Below are 23,277 nucleotides of genomic sequence, written 5' to 3' on the forward strand. Positions count from 1 at the left end.
CCACACACTATGTATGATTATGCTAAACCCTTTCTAACAGGAACTTAATCTAGCATAGTTAGACCTGCTGTAGCTGCAAATACTTTTGAACTGAAATCTAACACTATTCAAATGATACAGCAATTTGTTCAGTTTGATGGTTTACAGGACGAAGATCCCAACGCTCACTTAGCAAAATTTCTGGAATTCTGCGATACATTTAAAATCAATGGCATTTCTGATGATGCCATACGTCTTCGGTTGTTTCCCTTTCTATTGTGGAACAAAGCTAAACAATGGTTGAACTCGTTACCACGAGGGTCAATTACTACTTGGGAACAAATGGCCGAAAAATTCTTACTAAAATTTTTTCCGTCGGCTAAAACGGCTAAATTACATAATGATATCTCTTCTTTTGTGCAGATGGATTTAGAAACCCTCTACGGTGCATGGGAGAGATACAAGGACTTACTGAGAAGGTGCCCTCACCATGGGTTACTGCTTTGGCTCCAAGTTCAAACATTCTACAATGGTCTGAATCCTTCGACTCGGCAAATGGTTGACACAGCTACTGGCAGAACCATCAATAATAAAACACCTGAAGATGCTTATGAGTTTATTGAGGAGATGTCACTGAATAACTATCACTGGCAAGTCATGAGGACAAAGCCACGAAAATAGCTGGTGTTTATAACGTCGATTCGGTCACCATGCTGTCAAATCAGGTAGAACTCTTGAATAAAAAGATTGATGGTTTTCTTAGTTCTTCACAGGTTCACCCAGTAATGCAGTGCAAAGCAAGTAGCGGTGGAACAAGCCATTCAGAATACCAACCTTATGGCCATAACATGGATAACGAGTAACTAAACTACATGGGTAATAATCCTCGACCTCAAAACAATCTATTAAGTAACACTTACAATGCAGGTTGGAGGAACCATCCCAATTTCTCGTGGGGAGGCCAAGGAAATCAAAGACCACAACATCCTCCGGGTTTTCAGCAACCACCCTGCCAATAGGAAAAGAAGTCGAACCTTGAAGAGATGTGCTCAAAGTTTATATCGGTGTCAGAAACTCGTTTCCAGAACACCAAGACAGAACTTAAGAATCAACAAGCGTCGATCCAAGGGCTCGAAACTCAGATAGGCCAGCTTTACAAACTAATCTCTGAACAACCACAAGGTAGTTTGCCAAGTAATTATAAACCCAACCCAAGGGAACAGCTCAACGCGATTAATGTTCAAGATGAAGAAGAATTTGTGGAGCCTGAACCAGAACCACGGCGAGAAACTGTGGTAAGCAAAGGTCAAGGTGAGGAAGATCAAAATACAAACAAATCAGTGAATGTCGAATATAAACCTCGTGTACCATACCCCAACGCGACAAGGAAAGATCGCTCAAATGAACAATTTGGTAAATTCCTTAAACTCTTAAAAAATTACATATTAACTTATCGTTTATTGAAGCTCTATCGCAGATGCCAAACACAATGAAATTTTTAAAAGAGCTTTTAACAAATAAGCAAAAGTTGGACGAGGTGTCGCATGTGGAGCTAAACGTAGTGTGCTCAGCTATTCTGAAAAATAAGCTACCGAACAAACTAAAAGATCCAGGGAGTTTTACGATTCCTTGCTTAATTGGTTGTTTAGATGTTAATAATGCATTAGCTGATTTAGGGGCTAGTATCAATGACATGCCTTTTAAAATGTTCAAGTAACTAGTTCTCGGGAAACCCAAACAGACTAGGATGAGCATTCAATTAGCAGATAAAACTATAAGATTTCCTAGGGGTATTATTGAAGATGTGCTAGTCAAAATTGATAAATTTATATTTCCCATTGACTTCATTGTTTTAGACATAGAGGAGGATAGCAATACTCCTTTAATCCTAGGAAGGCCCCTTTTTAGCAACTGCTTAAACAATTATTGATGTTGGCACAGGTGAGCTCACGCTTCGCGTAGGAGACGAAACACTCACCCTTTAAGCTCGCAATTCTAACAACGCATCTGAAATTGAAGGTGATCGTCTAAACCATTCTATTAAAACTGACCACATGATACAACCCACTTTGTAGGAGATAAGTCTGAAGGAAGTACATGAGCCACTGTCAAACATTAGTAGAGGAGCTAGATGAATGGCGAACACATAAACCGAGAACACACGATAAATTGAAACTACGCCAGAACAAGCCCAATACCTCTCCAAATCAACTTAAGGTTGGTTATAAAGTCTTATTAGATGCCGTAGATCCCCACATTATCACTACCACACTAAATGAGGAAATCCCTCTTACGGTACTCAATATTTTTCCATTCGGTATGATGGAGGTGAGTCATCCCAAGTTCGACACTTTTAAGGTAAACAATACCCATTTAAAACCTTATTTTAAGAGTGATAGTAGGAATAAGGAGTATAAACTCCTCGAACCACCATGATCATTCAAACGGAGAGGTGAGTCGAGCTTATACTATAAATAAGTGCTTCTCGGGAGGCAACCCGAGCACTGAATGTATTAACTTCTTTCAAAATTTAGTCTTCAACATCTAACTTACTAACGGAGCTCTTTAATACAGGTTTTCCACAAAGACACGGCCAAGCACACGGGCGTTCTTATGGCCGTGTGAAAACAGGGCAAGGATTTCCCCAACACGGGCTACGATAAAACGCCACGGCTGTGTGACGTGGCCGTGGTTGAGCCTGCCAAAACAACACGGGCGTGTGACACACCCGTGTTGAAGACCCGTGGTTGAAACTGAGAAACTAGCACGGGCGAACGATACGCCCGTGCCTAATACCCGTGGTCGAACCTATTAAATTAACACAGGCGTAGGACTTGCACACACGAATGTGGGAGAAGCGAACGAATCCAGACACGGTCATGCGACACGGCTGTGTGAATCCACATGCCCGAGGTACACGGGCGTGGGACGAATTTCAGACGTGCCCAAATAGGAAAAATGCGAAACACAAGGGCAAAAATTAGGGAACACGGGTGTGTGCCATGCCCGTGCTGCCAAAAATCTATAAATACCTTGCACTATTCACTTTCTTCCCCATTCAAAAACCTTAACCCTAGCCACTGCAAGTTCATACGGCCTTCTTCCCACGCCCGTGCGCCACCTACAACTCCATTCTCGACGCCCAATCTCTTCCCTTAGCGTTTGTTTACTCCTTTTTCTTTTATTTCACTGATTTATAATGCTATTTATCATATTAATCTATATTTTTCATGTTATTTCCATATTGATAATCACATAAATTTCATTTATTAGACAAGTTACCATCTTTCTCATGTTTAAAATCTTACTCACGATTCCTACATTTCATTTAATTAGATAGAAGTGAATGGCTAAGTTAAAATTATCATGCATATTGTGTTGACATCTCTTTTCATTCATATAGTATTTTGCATTCCATTCCTTGCCATTTTTACTTATATCACTATGCTTATGCCACAAAGAAATGGGTCATTGAACTTATTGTTTTAATTGAATTTAGTAATTGTGGCTAAATATATTTATGCATTTTCCTTTTCGAATTTGGTCGCATTCCTTTTATATATTATAAATTGTCCACTCATCAAAAGACGAATTGATGTTTCCACTTGCAGGTATACAATTTCGTCTTCAAGAGGAAAGAAAATCGTCGTACTTGCTTCAAAGAAGAGAAAGGGAGCGGTTGTTTTATTGGGCCGTATGAAATAGTAGAAAGAGTTGGACCGGTTGCTTACCGATTAGCTTTGCCTTCAGAGTTACAAAAGATTCACGATGTTTTTCATGTTTCTATGCTTCGGAGATATAGGTCAATCCTTCACATATCATTTCCACTGAAGACATTGAAATTCAACTGGATCTGTCTTATGAACAAGAACCAGTACAAATATTAGCTAGAGAAGTAAAGGAGTTGAGAAACAAACGGATTCCTTTAGTAAAAGTGTTATGGAGAAATCATAAATTGAAGAAGCAACTTAGGAACCGAAAGAAATGATGAGAGCACAATATCCTCATCTTTTCTCAGGTAAATTTCGAGGACGAAATTTAGTAAGGGGGAGAAATGTAATGACCCAAAATTCACGAGCACCGGAAAAGTGAGTTATAGGGCCTTCGTCTTAGTGAAATAAGTTCGAAAATAATTATTAGAAATATTTATGAGTTTAGTAGTGTGTCTAATTAGGTTTTAATTAGGTGAATTTAGTTTAATTTAGAGTAATTAGTAAAAAGGACTAAATTGAATAAGGGGTAAAAATTGAATTATAGATTAAAAGAAAGTTTAAAGGGCCAAAATAGAATTAAGCCATTTACACAAATTGAGGCGGTAAATGGAAGAAAAATCAAGATTTTTCTTGAATATATGTATTATATATATTTAATTATTATCATGGTTTTATAATTATTATGATTATTTAATGGATATTATGTTTTAAATAAATTAAATAGTTGATAAATGTATGGTAATAAAATATACATGTGTAAAAATTATATTGGTACATTTGTAATTTAAATACTTAATTACTTATAATTTAAGTATAAAGATATTTTTAATTAAATAATTAAATTGTGAGATTTTTGTTTGGGGAAACAAATTAAATAATGACAAATACAAGAAATTGTTGGTGCAAATGTAGAATTAAATATGTGTACAATTGTAAAATATGTAAATGATGTTAAAATAAATATTTATTAATTATTATTATTAAGTTAAAATATTTATTAAATAAATAATTAGATTATGAGATTTTTATATGATAAGCAAATTAAATGATGACAATTTATGGTATTGATAGTGTACATTTGTATGCATATGATTAAATACTTAATAGATATTTAAAATAAAAATATTATAATATGTGTTAAATAAATAAGTAAACTAAATAAAAGAAAACGAAACAAAAGAAAGGAAAGAAGAACAAAAAGCATTCGAAACAGGGGAAAGAAAAGAAGAAAAAGAAAGAAAAAGGGAAAATAGGGTTTTTGAAGCTTAGAGTTAATTTGGTAAGTCAATTAAGTCCTTTTTAGTTAATTTTGATGTTTTAGAAGCTTTAAAAGAAGATTTTGATGAAATTAAGTTGATAGTTCAAGAGTTCATATGTTTCCAAATAGGGTTCATGTTGGACAAATTATGGAATTAGGGATTTAATTGAATGAATTCTAAGTTAGAATTGATTAAGGGATTAAATTGAAAACTAGGCTATAAGTTTTATGTTATAGGGACTAAATTAAAGAAATTTCGAAACTAGGAAAATATGCTGGAAATTTTATAGTTAAATATGAGTTTAGACAAAATTTGAATAGAAAAAGAGAGTGAATTGGATTAAGAAAGTAAGTAAGTTTAGTTAGGATTAAATTGGGAATAAGGTAGGAATTGTTTAGAAATTTAATTATTTATTATAATTAATGCTGTAAATAATAATGTAAATTACTATTATTTTCGTAGCCAACAAAGAACCTGAAGCATTGGCACGAAAAGGAAAGGAGAAAGTTATCGAGGAGTAATCGCAAAATTGGGGTTTGTATTACTATAATTCAAATTATTTATTTATTCATTAAATGTTAAATTAAATTATGTATTTGGTAAATAAATTATAGGGTAAGTGTTGTTATGGAATTGAATGATAATTGAAATGGTTGTTAAATAAATTTTAGTATTGGATTATGATTGAATTGTTGAATTGAAAAAGAATTGGGATTTAAAGGGAAGTTGAATTGAATGAGAAATATGTGTTAGTATTGAATTGTATTTTGATTGGTGAATGGAAAGTGTATTTGATTTTGAAAGTGGATTTTTGAAGTGAAAGTAAAATTGTGATTTAAGTGGAATTGATGTGAATGTTGATTGAAACAGAGAAAGTGAATTAAATACCCTATTAACTAGTCGGACTAAGTCGGATATAGTTAGCATGCCATAGGATTGGAAGTGTTCAGAAATACTTCGACCTCGAGTCGATGAGACACTGGGTGTCACTATTTTACTTTGGATAGATTCGATGAGGTACTGGGTACCACTTTACTTCAACTAGGCCGATGAGACACTGGGTGTCATCGAACTATCCGATGAGGCACTGGGTGTCATATTGGTGTGGTTGGTAGGATCCGTGTATCTGCCAAAGTCCGAGTTATGTTAATATGGTGAAAAATTGAATTATGAGTTGAAATTGGAATTGTGATAGAAAGAGAAAAGTATGAACTAAATGTTCATAAGTGATTTAAATTTAAGTTTGTGAAAAATACATTGTTTTATAAATGATAAAATTTAATTGTTATTAGGAAATGGTAAAAATAATAATAATAATAATAATAAAGTATGAATTAGTATATAAGAAATTAATTGTTATGTATTTGATATTTATTTATTTATTTTATTATTATTGTTGATATAACTTGAATTATGGTAATACCACTGAGTATATCCATACTCAGCGTACGGTTGTTTCCGTACGCAGGTTAGTAAAAGTCAAGTGTCTCGACTCAGCATCCAGAACATTCCCGGCTCCAACACAAACTTGGTGATGTATTTTTCTTTTGGGTAAAGGTGGCATGTACATAGGTGTTGTGTGATCACTTGAATATGTATATTATTTTGGTTGTGAAGGATGAATTATAAGGTTTAGCTTGTTAAATGAAATGGTAGAAAGGTATATGATATTTTGAGACATGAACATTAAGTTGTTAAATGAATGAAGTTTTCAATCAATTTTGAATGAAGCTATGATAGTTATTTAAGTTAAAATTATGTTAATGATATAAATATTAGTTAGGTGAATTTGAAACATTGGTATTGGTTGTTTTTAGTTTGAAATTGCAGGGGGTTTTAAGTAAGAATAAGCAGAAATACTGTCAAAATTTTTATAAAAAAAATTTATGAAAATTTTCCAGAATACTCGAACAAATCCCGTTCTACTTTTAATACATGTTTTGGGCTTCGAGAGGCCAATATGGGGACTTATTTATTAAATTATACTATGAAATTTATATTAATTGTAAATTATTCGTAAATTGTTTGATATATCCGATAATGCCTCGTAACCCCTTTTCGGCGACAGTTTGGGGTTAGGGGGTGTTACATAGGTAGCCAATGTAAGGGTGGTATACTTATTCTTTTGTATATGGTCATGAGATATGGCTCATATTGATGTAGGTTGTAAACCTACTAATGATGCATGTTTATGTTTAGATGTTTCATGAGATATGAAATGGGGTTTATCATGAATGGACGCATGAAATGGGACCTAATAACTTGAGAGCGGATACAGCATATAATGGTATATGGTTATAATATGGCCTAAGTGTAAAGTGTAAAACGTGCTATGTTAATCCCTAATACGAAAAGGATAATTTAACATGTACTAAACCAATGAGATGAGGTTATCACGCAAGGAGTTGTGCCAAGGTTGTTTAAGAGTATAATTAGGCCATGTTAAATACCAGTGAAGTCTATAAGTATGTATGGTTGTTAGAGGGTGACCAAAGGCTTGGAAAATAGCCCTAAAAAGGTCTACATAGATAGACACTCGGGCATGTGTCTAGGTCGTGTGTGACACACGGTCAACCCCCATAGGCGTATTGCTTGGTCGTGTGTCCCCTGCACCAAAAATTTTAGGTTAGTTGTAAGGTAGTAAACACACGGGAAAAGACATGGCCATGTGTCTCAACCGTGTGGAGGACATGGTCTAGAACACGGGCGTGTGCCTTGGCCGTACGCTTTAAAATGAATGATGATATCATAAACTGAATGTCTGAGTTTTTGAACACGGGCGTGTCTAAGCCGTGTGAGGCACACAGGCCAAGGACACAGGCGTGTGCTTGCCCGTGTGAAGACCCTTCTAGGTTCGAAATGGAAAATAAATCCAATAATTCAACACGGGTGTGAGGCAAGAGCATGTCCCCAAGCACACGGGCGTGTGAGGCATAACCCTAGAAATTTTATTTCTATAGTCCCCGGTTTAGTCCTAGATTGCTAATAACGTATAATTTAGTCCTCGTAAGTCCATATGATTTTGTTTAATTGGTTTTAAATTGGAAACAAAATTTTATAACTCGTTTTTTCGAGATGATCTTGTTTGCAAGCAGTAACGCCTCGTACCTAATCTCGGTCTCAGGTACTGGTAAGAGGTGTTACAGCTGGTACATTTTTTTATGAATTCTTTACCATATTTTACATTAATTGATTGTGGTTCTACAAATTTGTACATATCTAGTAGTGTATCAGGAAATCTGAAGATTTTGGCTGAGGATACTAGTTGTGAATTTTCTGTGATTGGTCCTTTGGGTTAGTCTATTTGAGTTAGTAAAGTGTATAGGAGGTGTCCACTCGAAGTTCAGGGGTTTGTATTTCCATTTGATTTGATGGAGTTTTCATTCGAAGAGTTCGACCTGATCTTGGGTATGGGTTAGATTGTAAATCTAAGAGGGTAACCCTTAAGATTAGAGATGATGTGGAAGTTGTGATAGTGTGCGAGTGTCAAGATTATCTCTCTAATGTGATCTCCACTCTGATAGCCAAAAAGCTGGTTCTTAAGGGTTGTGATAGATATCTAGCGTATGTGCATGATATGAGCAATGTGGGTTCTGCTGTGGAAGGGATTTGTACTGTTATGGAATTTTTTGATGTCTTTCGTGAGGGGTTTTCAAGATTACCTCCGGATAGGGAGGTTGAGTTTGGGATTGAGATCTTCCAGGTACAGTGTCGATGTCCATCACCCTGTATCGAATGGCACTAAAGAAGCTAAAAGAATTAAATTTGTAGCTTCAAGAACTCCTAGAAAGAGGGTTTATTTTACATAGTGTGTCCCTGTGGGGAGCAACGGTTCTTTTTGTTAGGAAAAAAGACTGTACTATGAGGATGTGTGTGGATTATCATTAGTTGAAAAAATTGATTATAAAGAATAAGTACCCACTTCCGAGGATTGATGACCTATTTGATCAGTTCTGTGGGGCATTTGTGTTTTCAAAAATTGATCTTCATACTGGATATCATCAGTTGAAGGTTAAGGAGGCTGATGTGTATAGGACAACTTTTAGGACTAACTATGGGCATTATGAATTCCTTATTATGCCATTCGGCTTGACTAATGCTCTAGCAATGTTCAAGGATTTCATGAATAAAGTTTTTTAGCCATTTCTAGGTCAGTTCATCATGGTATTTATCGACGACATTTTAGTTTACTCTAAAACTGAGGATGAGCATGATGAACATCTTAAGGTAGTTCTTCAGATACTCTGTGAGAAGGAACTATATGCTAAGTTAAGAAAATGTAAATTTTGGTTGAGTGAGGTTATGTTTCTAAGGCATATAGTTTCTACCGAGGATATTTGAATGGACGCTAAAAAGATAAAGGTGATTCTGGATTGGAAGTAGCCTAAGAATGTGACCAAATTTTGGAGTTTCCTTAGGTTAATGAGATACTATCAGAGGTTTGTCGAGGGGTTTTCACTGATAGAGTTCATTTGACTAAGTTGTTATATAAGAATGCTCCATTTGTTTGGGCTGTTGAGCAAAAACCAAGCTTTGAGAAGTTCAAATCAGTTTTGACTCAGCCACCCATTTTAACTTACCCTGAATCTGGAAAAGAGTTTGTTATTTACAGTGATGTGCTGCATATTGGTTTGGGTTGTCTGATGCAGAAAGGTAAGGTGGTAGCTATGCGTCTAGACAACTCAAGCAGCACGAGGGTAATTATCCGACTCATGACCTCGAGTTTACCGCAGTTGTTTTTGTACTTAAGATTTGGAGGCACTATCTATATGGTGAGAAGTGCGTAATCTACACCGATCATCAAAGTCTTAAGTATCTCCTCACTCAGAAGGAGTTGAATCTTAGGTAGCATTGTTGGATCGAGTTGCTTAAAGACTACGATTGTTCGATAGAGTATCATCCGAGTAAGGACAATAAGGTGGTCGATGCTCTTAGTCATCGATCAATGTCTGAGTTGAGGGCAATTTTTGTTCGATGATGGTGAGATTCTGGCTGAGTTGCAAGTTAAACCGTCTTGGTTGGATGAGATTAAGAGTAAACAGGTTCTAAATGAGTCTTTGATTAGTTGGGTTTAGCAAATTAATGAGTGTAAGACTTCAAACTTTGGGTTTAACAATAATGGTATTATGTGCTTTTGAGGTCAGATTTGTGTGCCTAGTGATGTGGATCTGAGGAAATCTATTCTTCAGGAAGCGCACAATAGCTCTTATGCTATGCATCCTGGTGGCAATAAGATGTATCGTGACCTTCGAGAGTTGCACTGGTGGCCTTGGCTGAAACGTGAGGTAATAGATTTTGTGTCATATTGTTTGACATGTCTATAAGTTAAGGCTGAACACCAACTTCCTTCTGGATTACTGCAACCCATTAAAATTCCACTGCAGAAATGGGAACAGGTAACTATGGATTTCCTTAGTGGGTTACCCTTGACACCCACTAAAAAGGACTCAGTTTGGGTTATTGTGGACATTTTCCTAAGAATGACTCATTTGGATTTATGTCTTTGAGATTGTTAGGCTTCAAGGGGTTCTGATATCAAGTATATTAGACCGTGATCCTCGTTTTATTTATTGTTTCTAGTAGAGTTTACATGAGGCTTTAGGTACTCGACTGGGTTTCAGTATAGGATTTCATCCACAGACTGATGGTCAATCTGAGAGAGTAATTTAGATTTTGGAGGATATACTTTAGAGTTGTGTGATTGATTTTTGAGGTAGTCGAGAGGAGTTTCTGCTGCTAGCTGAATTCGCTTACAATAATAGCCTTCAGTCTAGCATTCAAGTGGCGCCTTATGAGGCACTGTATAGATGGAAATGTCGCACTCCACTTCGTTGGACTGAGTTGGGAGAAAGGAAGGTTTTGGGTCCTGAGTTAGTGGCTGAGACCGAGGATAAGGTTCGTTTTATTCGAGATGGACTTAAGGTTGCGTCTGATAAATAGAAGTCTTACGCGGACTTTAAGAGATGTGATATTGAGTTAGAGGTGGGGGACTGTGTTTTCCTTAAGGTGTCTCCTTAGAAGAAGGTTCTCAGATTTGTTTGTAAGGGCAAGTTAAACCCTCGTTTCATTGGGTCGTATCGGGTTTTGAGGCATTTGGGCCAGTCACCTATCAGTTAGAGTTGTCTTCTGAGTTGGATCACATCCATGATGTCTTTGACGTATCCATGTTGAGACATTATCAATGTGATCCTTCTCATGTGGTTCTAGTGGAGGAGATTGAGTTAAGGCTAGAGTTGTCTTTTGAGGAGGAGCCAATACAGATTCTGGATCATGAGGTTAAGGTCTTGAGGTGGAAGACCATTCCGTTAGTTAAGGTGCTGTGGAGGAATCATGGTTCCGAGAAGGCCACTTGGGAGCCAGAGGACTCATTGTGTCAACAATATCCTTATCTCTTTGACTCAAGTAAAATTTGGAGGTCAAAATTTCTTTTAAGAGGGAAAAGTTGTAACTCCCCAATTTTCTTGTGTTTAAATTGTTAAAGTTTGTCAACTAATTTGATTTGGTGTGTTGTTTAAGTGTCTTGCAAATCTGCTTTTGGCCCTGAGTTTGATTCTCATGTTTTGAGATTTTATTATTTAATTTTGAATTATGCCCAATTTAAGTTTTTGTTTTTATCTTTTAATTTCATTAACTTATTGACAAGAATGAGCCTATTGGTTCAGTGGTTGAGCTTCTGTAAACTCTTTGGTCCTATGTTTGATCCCTTATGCAAGCAAAACGAAGTTATTTTTAGGGGAGTGTCTTCAGGGATCTGTATCTGATTTGGTGGGTATTTGTGGGGAGTGGGTAAGTGTTATTTGATTTTAGATTTTATTTTTCAAATTTTATCCAAAATATTCCAAAAAAATTCTGCTCCTGTTTCCATTTGCCCCAAGCTTTTTTTCACATTATTTTTGCTTCCATTCTCCTTTTGTTCCTGTTCTTCTTTTCTTTACTTACTTCTTTTTCTTGAAACTTTATTCTTGTATTCTATCATCTCCCCTGCTCTACATTTCATCGTGCCATTAGTTTATCGACCGATTTTGCCTAAGTATTCTGTAATGAGTTGTTATAAAAAGCTTTAGGGGTTTGATTTGGATTTTTCCTTGTGATGAAGTTTTATTTATTGTAGAATCCTTTTTTTTAAGAGAGGAACGTGTGGTGCTAGAATAGCCTCCAACTAACTAAGTTCTATTAACGGCTTGAGTTGTTGTTAATCTCGTGGTAGGTGTGCTATGTGAAATTCAGGACTATTTTCCTTAGGAAAAAAGTGAATTTTTTTGTACAAAATTGAGGTTTTAATCCTTGCATTTTGGTGTTGTTTGTAGGATTCAAAGTGCTCAATTGTGTGTTTTGTCAAAACTCGAATTAGGTGTGTAAACTAACCTGAAGTATCGCTCAGAACTTGAGAAAATTGCGAAACAAGGGTTGTTTTCGAAACTACCCAGCACTAAACGACCATTTGCTAGGCTGTGTAGTAGACTGTGTGCGCCACACAGCTGTATGGTTGGCCATGTGCCAAGCCATATAGAGCACACAACCGCGTGTGATTACACAACCTATGTTGGTAGGCTGTGTGGACCAGACAAGCTAGTTTTTTGGGCAGTGTAAGCCTTTTGGGCCAATTTTAATGCCCAATTAGGGGCCGAATAAGGGACTCAAAATTGGGTCTATGGGTATCATGTAGGTCCAAATAACTGTAAGTTTTAGTACATATATATGTAAAGGTATGACTATGAAATATGTTAAGTTTTATTGTGTATAAACTATATGTTGTGCTATGTTCTCTATAAGAAAAGATATGTGTATGCATGTCGTAGGACTTGTGATGTATGTATGTATGTATGTATGTATGTATGTATGTATGTATGTATGTATGTATGTATGTATGTATGTATGTATGTATGTATGTATGTATGTATGTATGTATGAATGACATCATGACCATGTTTATGTCTATGTTTTGGGGTGCAATCAAACATGATGGAGGAAGTGTTATTGGCAATTTTTACTGTAACAATGGCGACTAGACCACAAAATTTTTGCCTGGCAGCTCAACTACATATTTATGAATGGCATACCGCCACATATTGGTGTGATTGGATGGATGGACTCTTGTGGTCCTAATTAGTGTGATTGGTTGGACGAAAATGGTGTGTAGCGAATAGGGGCAACGATATGAAATGATATGAGATATGATATGATATGATTAGATATGATATATTATATGCTCCATAATGAAATTTGTTATGCTTTGATAGACTTTGATATATGTGTATATATACAATGATAAATGGGCCAAATCACACACTAGGCATTAAGCTCACGCATTTGTTTATTTTATTGTAGGTGATCCTCAGACATAGGGTTAGATGGCGACTTTGGAACTTAGATTTCACTCTTTCGGTTTAAGTATACCTTGGACTCTTTCTTTTTCTTTTTTTTATATGGGCTTTTTGGATTTTCAGACATTTTAATTTTTTTTGGGATGTTTAGATTTTTTGATATTTCTTTTTGCAAAAGTTTTAAACTTTTATTGACGCTTAACTCAAGACAACTTAAAATGAACCATGGTTATAAAATTGATTTACTATAATGTTTTGCACTGCAAGTTTAATCAAAATTTGCTTAACTGTTTTATCTCACAAATGAAGTAAGTAAAATCAATACGTTTTGGTAAAATTAACAAATGTGGTTTTCTTCAACGTACTCGTGAGTTTTAGAAAATGGTACGTCATCTACGGGTTAATTAAACTTGTTTTCTTTCGAGTTAAAGAGTTTCTGCCAAAATGAGGAAATTTTGTTTTCATGTGTAATGTGACATTCATAATTTGACCGTAACGTCCAGGTCGGGTTTGGGGTGTTACATATTTTCAGATTTTTTAAGTTTTGAAAACCAATTTCCAATATCTCAAATTCGTATGGTTTACCAGTTCTACATTTAAGAATACCAAAAATCGACAAACAAATTAAAAACTCAAAAACAAAGCCAAATCCGAAAACTTATTCCAAAAATCAAAAGTCCAAAAATCTTATTTAAAATAATTCAAACCATCTTATGTGGAAAACCAATCTGAGCTCCTACACGTCGACCAGTCATAAGTCTGAAGATCACCTGAAATGTATTAAACAAATGAGTGAGCTAAAAGCCCAGTGTGTGTAACACCTCATACCCGGCTTGGACGCTAAGCTGAATAGTGAGATGCCACACCATCGTCTCACTACTTGTTCATCTAAAATGACATGTTATTTCTCATGCATCTTTTTTTTTCGATTAATAATAACATAGAATTATCATGAATTATAAACTATACATTCACTTTTTGTTGATAAACCATGCCAAGAATTCATAAAATAGCATAACATAGGCATTAACCATGCATTAGGACCACTTATCAAATTTTCCAAAAAATGTTACGTAGGTATTGATACTGTCTCTATGGTATCAATATTTCTTTAAGTGGTATTGATGCCACTTGGCAAATCGATACCAAACTAGCATTTTGTTTCTCACCAAATTTCAAAAAGTAGGAAAATATCGATACCTTTTGCAAGGTATCAATAATTACACCCCGAGCATCGATACTTGGGCTAAGGTATCGATACCAAATTGGTATTCTGACTTCCTGCACTTTCAAAAATATAAAGGTATCATTTTAAAAGCCCTAATATCGATACTTCTGCTTCAGGTTACAAAAATTCAGCATATAAGATCATTTAAATCATTCAAACTCAATCCCTAAACATCGCGCTTCATTCACCTAGACATATAAGCATCAAAATGTCTAAAACAATAGTCCAAATACCATATCCAAGTTCACATGCTTCCAAACATACATAATATGCATATAATCCCAAATATGTCTTAACAAGCCGATATAAATGTCTACCACATTACCTTTTTATTCCCTAGAACAACCTTTCTATTCCCTAGAACTAGAATAAGCAAAACACCTACTATAATGAATAAACAATGGCTTAGATTAATCCCTTAACGGCCACACCGCTCACACCTAGAACGCAACTACTCTGCAAAGGATAAAATGGAGTGGGTGAGCTTAACAAGCTCAGTGAATGCCTAGAACAACCACTACGCAAAGAAGTCATCATGCATCAACCAAACAACATATAGCATATTCCCAAAATGTCATTAACTAAGTTCCATAGTTAACATATTTGATCATATTCCATGCATTCCTTTACACATGTTTAGGCATATATATAGATATTCCGACACATATCAATCACATATAAGCACATAAAATTACATACAATCACATTTAGTCACAGTCTATGATAATTTGGCTCTTGATTTTATGACTCTATCACCACTCATCGGATACATGAATCTCCAACACACTTGACATAGACTCGTAGAGTCAAACATATCCCATAAGTAAAGCATATAGCCAACGCTCTCCAACACACCATAGATGCATATCCTAGTAAATAAAGCTTGGCTCACATTCCCTTATCTTTCCAAAACTATCCCTGGACCTTAACACCCTATATATCACAACATATATAAGTGAGTACTCACAATCCTATAGCATGTCAACTATATCCAACGATCTCATTAAGTTACAAAGCCAAAATATCCATATTAATATCGCATATTTACTTATCGATTTTCCGCACATATTCACTGCATATTCACATTATTAACACAATGTAATCTCTTACATATGGCATGACAACATACCCTCATATTTACTATCATGGCATGAATAACATACTATCATATTCACTTTCATAACGGTCAACATAAGCTCATAGCATATATCATAGCATCTCATATATGTTCATGATTTCACAATTTCACAAACAAACATATTTCATATTTAGTCATTGGTGCGAGAACACTTACACTCAGAATTTAGAGTAGAGATTTAAGCTACCTCTAAATTCCCAAATACACAAAGAATCATCTACGAGCAGTGAATCTAAAACACTCACCGATTATCAGCTTTCGCCGAAAATTGAGAGCTTGAACTAACTCTTCCTTCAACTCATAGTAAGCTCTAATGAATCCTAGGCTTCACACACAACAATCACACCATATAGACAGTCAAGTAACAGCCAAGAGCTCACTTAAACCGACCAAAATACAATCCTAAACTACATTCTCATATAACTAAACCCTTTAGCATGACAAAATTAAAATTTGACTTACTCAGTCTACACTTAATCTTTTTGTACAAAACGAGTTTCATTCATCTTCATATTCACCTACAACTAATTCTCAACCTTTAAACTGCACAAAACTACACGTTTTAAGGTATTGAAAATTTTCGAAAAGTTTTGGCCATAACAATGAAAATTCATGAAAACCCAAGAAATCTTTGATGAAACTTCAAATTTACTTTAGAAAGCTTCTAATTAGGTTAAAACTAATTGAAAAACACTTTAAAAAGTTTTTATCCACAAACTCGAAATTCACCATTAAAGACCCATTTTTTGGCTTTTTATTTAAAACATGTGTTTTAATAGCTAAAAATTTAGTTTAAAGAACTAAATAACATTTAAAACTAATAGGAAGATGATTGATTACCTTCGAGGGAAGAAAAATTGAGTTTTCAGCACAAACCCGAGAAACCCACACTTAAAGAAAATGATGAAATTGGTGGGTTTTTTGGTGTTTTCTTGGAATATTTTGAAGATAAATGGCTTGAGAATTGAAAAAAAATCAAAAGGGAGAAGATTTAGGAACCAAAATCGATGAAGAGGACTTGAGAGAGCAAAAACGGCACCAGCAAGAAGAGAGCAAAGCTTTTTTTGTGAAACAAGCTATGAATGGGGGGTTTTAGGTTAGTTTTAAAATTTTGGGCAATTAGCTTCATAAAAACTCATTTTTAGTAATTGACTTAACTTTATGAAACCATTGTCAAAAACATTATCTAATACCAACCTTATGAAATTTTGAGCTCATATAGGGCAAAATTCCTAAAATACCCCTAAAACGCCTAGGCTCTATTTTGGGGGTGTAATAGTGTATGACTTGGCACACAAACAAAATTTTTACTTATAACATGCACAAATGTAAATATCATAAGAGAATTTTATTTATGATGTAGACATATACAAATATCAGATCAGTATGTCATATTACCAGAAACATATATCATATCATAATGTCATATTTCCATAAACATATATCATATCAAAATGTCATAACAAATTAGAACAATCCTACCCCCATCTACTACACACCAACTCCGTCCAACCAATCACACCAAATAGTACTTCAAGAGTCCATCCATCCAATCACATTGGGTCGTGGTGGTATGTCACTCATAATGGTGCAATTGAGGTGCCAAACAGATATTGCGGCTTAACAGACTGAATTGCAGTAATACTGCCAAAAAACATTTCCTTCATTACATCAAAATCCACCTCAATGCACATGCATAATCATAATAACATACATACATATCACATGAATGGTATGATGTGCATACCTAAACATTTTTTTACAGATCATGCCATATAATATTGCCTATGCAAAATTAATCCTACTTACCATGCTTATACTAACAGTTATTCCACATATAGATGTCACGCATGTTTTTACACGTAATTATACTTTCAATGTTATCAGAACACAGGCCATACATAAGTTTTTCATATACCTTAACCATATCACGTACTGACACATATTAACAGATGTCATGTAATACCCCAAACCCGCCTAGACGTTATAGCCGAATCTGGCAATGTCACATGATAAGGTGCTTGAAAACTAAGTTTCTATGATAAATCCATTTCCATTTAATTACTTTTATTATCTCTTATTAATTCCAAAATCCTTACTCGTTTAATCGATTTTTTAAACAAAATTCGTTGCGGAAGCTTTTAAAACCGTTTTGAGTAAATCTTATGTTTAAAGAAAACTTTGCCTTTTCAAAAACTGAGTTTTCCTATGTCTAGTAGTTATAAATCCATAAAAATAAATAAAAACCAAATTTAAGCAAAAGTCCCAAAAAGTCCCCAAATTACATCCAAATAAACGGCGGTAACTAAAACCATAAATCATAAATTATAAATCGTAAAAGTCCAAAAACTGTGGTCACCATCGAGTCCTTCGCCGCCTGATCCGTTTAGGTCTGGGGATTACCTATGCACATTAAACAGAGAGGGGTGAGTTTATGTAAACTCAGTGTGTAATCCCACAGAAAACAAACAACAGTAATCACAGTGCACTGTCAAAAATAGGCCTAAGCCCCTTTCAGTATCAGTATTAGTATGTACAATGGCCTTAGCCCATCACAGTATCAATAATAGATATACAATATTCAGTAACAAAGTCCTACCTAACCAGCCTCTACACACCATCTCCTTCCAACCCTACACTCCATGTGGGGATTAAATCAACCCACCCATCCCTACACTCTAGGTAGTATCGAATACGGCACAAAATAATAGTTTGCAGCTGAGCTGCCAGTATATTAGGCTTAAGAGCCTTTCAGTACACTTCCTCCAAATAAAATCAACCCAACCCCATGCAATACAACATATAATACATGACATGCTATCTCATGATATCAATATAATCAGTAAATGTATACATGCATATTATCATCATACTCAATATATATCCATCAATCATTCATTTCACTCAATTAGGGGTCTAAGTAATGCTTACTGACCCTACAATAAGTTTACAGTCAACTTGGGTGACCTGTACAACCTTAACAATCAATTCAGTGAAAATGGGCTTACACGCCCGTATAGCCCACACGTCCCAAATTAGCCTTGGCCGTGTGGATCATACAGCCTGGCCCAGAATTCCACATGCCTGTGTGTTGCACACGGCCTACTTGACCATCATACAGTAGTGTCTTACACGCACGGCCTAGCCTCGTTGATCACACACCCGTGTTAGGGCACACAACCTACCATACGGACGATCACACGCCCTTGGGGTTTTTTGGCTTTCTGCCAAACCCTATTTTTTGTGTTTCAGTACACACCAAGTCTCGATTGATACTAAAATGATTCCCGAGACTGCGATACCTTAAGACGAGCGAAACTATCTCCAACGTGTACGTACTGATTGGAAAGCCCTAGCACTCCGATCTTCACCTAACATAGAGTTCAACGATAATCCATCATTGGCTATCACTACTAAAGCCCAAACCACGAGCAAAGGTTGAAGAAGATCACTTGCCAGTTGAAAAAATCCACGAATACAATAACGATGATTTACCGAACGACCCAATCAGAAGTCGCGAAAAGTCAGAGACAAAAAGACAGCAAAACGAAGTCAGAAGTTTGAGAGGGGGAAAAGACTGTCGAAATTTTGCAAAATGATAACCAAAAAGAAAACTTCTAATAACTCCCTATCCCAATTCCCCTTATTTTTCTCCAGCAAACTCTCCACTATTTAGAATCTAACTTCGGCACAACTCTCTACTAGAACAGAACAAAAATATTAACATCCCAGGGATTCAAACACAGGACCTTCAGTAGACTAACACTCTATTTAACCAGCAGACCAGTAGGCCTATTCTGATATGAAATTACAAGTAATTAAATTTAAGCCTGCTAGACTAGCACAAGGCTTAAGTCAGAAAAATACCAAACTTTGCCAAAGCCACGGCTTGAACCTAAGACCTCTCAGACACTCCCAGAGCATTTAACCACTGAAGCAAATACACATTTATCAATTAAGAAACATAAAATTTGGGATGTTACAACTCTACCCCCTAAAAAAAATTTCGGCCTCGAAATTTACCTGATCAGGACAAATAAGGATACTGTTGACACATCGCATCCTCAGGCTCCCACGTAGCCTCCTCAGTGCTATGATTCTGCCACAGCATATTCACTAAAGGAATAGATTTCCTCTTCTGAACTTTTACGTCGTGAGCCAAAATCTGAACCAGCTCTTCCTCAATGGTCAGATTTGGCCTAACCTCAATCTCCTCAATAGGGACAATATGCGAGGGATCAGAGCAGTAGCACCTCAACATCGAGATGTGGAACACATCGTGAATACGGTCTAACTCTGGAGGTAGCTCCAACAGATAAGCGATCGGTCACACTCGCTTTATAATCTGGTACGGCCCAATAAACCTAGGGCTCAGCTTGCCTTTATGACCGAACCTCAGAATCTTTTTCCACGGCGAAACCTTGAGAAATACGAAGTCTCCTACAAAATACTCAATCTCGCGTCTCTTCAGATCTGCATAAGATTTCTGTCTATCAGAAGCCACCTTCAAACGATCCATAATCAGTCAAACCTTATCCCCAGTCTCGAAAATCAACTCAGGACCCAAAAATCGACGCTCGCCCAACTCAGTCCAATACAAAAGAGTACGACACTTACGACCATACAGTGCCTTGTAAGGTACCATCTGAATGATACACTAGAAGCTGTTATTATAACCAAACTCTGCTAGCGGTAGATAATCTCCCAACTGCCTTGAAAATCAATAACACAACTCTTCAACATATCTTTCAGTATTTGAATCACCCTCTCTGATTGACCATCGGTCTGAGGATGGAACGCAGTACTGAAGCCCAACCTTGAACCCAGAGCCTCATGTAGCTTTTTTCAAAATCGAGACGTGAAGCAAGGATCCTTATCAAAGATAATCAAAACTGGTACCCCATACAGTCTCACTATCTCAGAAATATAAAGCTTTGCCAGCTTCTGCAGAGAATAATGTATCCTAACCGGTATGAAGTGTGCAGACTTGGTCAATCTATCCACGATAACCCACACTAAATCCTTTTTATTGGGTGTTAAAGGCAACCCACTGACGAAATCCATCATTATTCATTCCCATTTCCATAACAGAATCTTAACCGGCTATAGCAAACCCGAAGGCAACTGATGCTCAACCTTAACCTGCTGGCATGTTAAACATCTAGCAACAAAATTAGTAACCTCTCGCTTCAATCCGGGCCACCAATACAACTCTTGAAGATCTCGGTACATCTTATTCCTACCAGGGTGCATAACATAAAGGCTACTATACGCCTCTCTCAGTATAGACTGTCTTAAATCAGAATCATTCGGCACACATATTTAGGGCCGAAAACACAACACACCCTCAGAGTTCACCCTAAAGTTCGTAGTACGACCACTCTCAATCTTTCAAAACTGAAGACCCAAAAACTCATCCTCTAGTTATTTACCCTTAATTTGCTTGATCCAAGTTGGTTTATCTTGCAACTCAACCAACAAACTCCCATAATCAAACAAGCTAAGTTGAGCAAACATCGCTCTTAGATCGGTCACAGCCCTACGACTCAATGCATCGGCCACCACATTGGCCTTGCTAGGATGGTACTCAATGATATAGTCATAATCCTTAAGCAACTCAATCCATCTACGCTGCCTAAGATTCAACTCCTTCTGAGTCAGGAGGTACTTAAGGCTTCTGTCATCAGTATATATAATGCACTTCTCACCGTACAAATAGTGCCTCCAAATTTTCAAAGCGAAAACCATGGCGGCCAATTCCAAATCATGCGTCAGATAGTTAACCTCATGTATCTTAAGCTGATGATATGCATATGCCACAACCTTACCTTCTTGCATTAGCACGCAACCCAAACCAACATGCGATGAAACACTGTACACTACAAACTTCTTTCTAGATTCCTGTTGTATCAGAATAGGAGCCTCAGCCAATACAGTCTTGAGCTTCTCGAAGGCCCTTGCTATGCATCAATCTAGACAAACAGTACACCCTTACGTAGCAGCTTAGTTAAAGGTACTGCAATCAGTGAGAAACCTTCCACAAACCGTCGGTAGTAACTTGTTAGCCCAAGAAAGTTGCGGATCTCAAACACATTCTTAGGCTGCTTCCAATCCAATATAGCCTCAATCTTTTGAGGATCCATTCGAATCCCCTCAGTAGAAACCACATGACCCAGAAAAGTTACTTCACGTAACCAGAACTCGCACTTGCTAAACTTAGCATAGAGCTACTTTTACCTCAAAATCTGAACAATAATCCTAAGATGCTCATCATGGTCCTCCTCAGTCCTCCAGTAAACCAATTATCTTTGATGAACACTACCACAAACTAGTCCAAATAGGGCTGAAATACTCAGTTCATCAGATCCACGAAAGCTACCTGTGTATTAGTCAGTCCAAATGGCATCACTAGGAACTCGTAGTGACCATAACGAGTCCTAAACACGATCTTATGTGCGTCAGCCTCCTTAACCCTCAACTGATGGTACCCAGACTAGAGATCAATCTTAGAGAATACCAAAGCTCCTCGAAACTGGTTAAACAGGTCATCAATCCTTGGTAATGGATACTTGTTCTTAATGGTCAGGTTATTCAGTTGCAGGTAGTCAATACACATCCTCATGGATCCATCCTTCTTCTTAACAAATAGTACCAGTGCTCCCCACAGAGACACACTAGGGTGGATGAACCCACAATCCAACAACTCCTGAATCTGAGCCTTGAGCTTTGTAAGCTCCTTCTTTGCCATTTGATAAGAAGTGATAGACACCAGAGCTGTACCAAAAGAAGCTCAATCCCAAACTCTACTTCCCGATTCGAAGGTAAACCCTGTAGTTCCTGAAGAAAGACATCTAGAAAATCCCTTACAATGTGGATATCCTTTACAGTAGAGTACCTAGAAGCGGAAACACTTGCGTAGCCCAAGTACGTCTCACATCCCTTACGAACTAGTTTCTCAACTACCAGTGCAGAGATCATGTTAGATAAGTAGTTCTGCCATTCTCCAATCACGACTACCTCATCATTCTCCTCAGTTCTTAAGACAACCCTCTTAGTCGCACAGTCCAGACTGACACAGTGCTTGACCAACCAATCCATCCCTAAAGTTAGATCGAACTTTCCAAAGAGAAGCTCCATTAGGTCAGCCAATAAGGTCGCCCCTTAAACCTCTAACAGTACATCTATGAATAGCTTATTAACCCTCATAGACTGCCCCAACTAACTCAGTACAGTAACCTCACTCGTAGTGCTCTCAACCAAAATCCCCAAGTTTTCTGATATCTTGCTATCTACGTATGAGTGAGTAGACCATATGTCTATCAATGCAAGATATGGTACATCAAGAATTAGGAACGTACCGGTGATGACGTCAGAAGCATTTCTGTCCTCTTGACGACGTACAGCATAAACTAAAGTAGGTTGCCTCTCCTCAGTCTGTCCAGCACCTCTGGTTGGTGCTTTCTGTCCATGGCCCATACCATTACTACCCCTAGCCTGACCACGTCCTCTCACTGGCTGTTGTGCTACCCTTTGTGGCTGTGCAGTACTAGTACCCTGAGATTTTATCTGATCGGCCCTCAATGGACACTCCCTAATATGATGATCTAATGATCCACACCTCAGACACGCCCCAGTC

General features: G+C 36.8%; 1 non-coding gene across 1 annotated transcript; it reads right to left on the minus strand.

Moving 5' to 3' along the window:
• Positions 1 to 370: 370 nt before the first annotated feature.
• On the minus strand, positions 371 to 476 carry LOC128291008 (small nucleolar RNA R71). The gene has a single exon (XR_008280786.1). It is a non-coding gene; the product is annotated as a small nucleolar RNA R71 (small nucleolar RNA).
• Positions 477 to 23,277: the final 22,801 nt, after the last annotated feature.

Source organism: Gossypium arboreum, chromosome 3 (genome assembly GCF_025698485.1).
Source record: "Gossypium arboreum isolate Shixiya-1 chromosome 3, ASM2569848v2, whole genome shotgun sequence".
Taxonomy (NCBI): Eukaryota; Viridiplantae; Streptophyta; class Magnoliopsida; order Malvales; family Malvaceae; genus Gossypium; species Gossypium arboreum.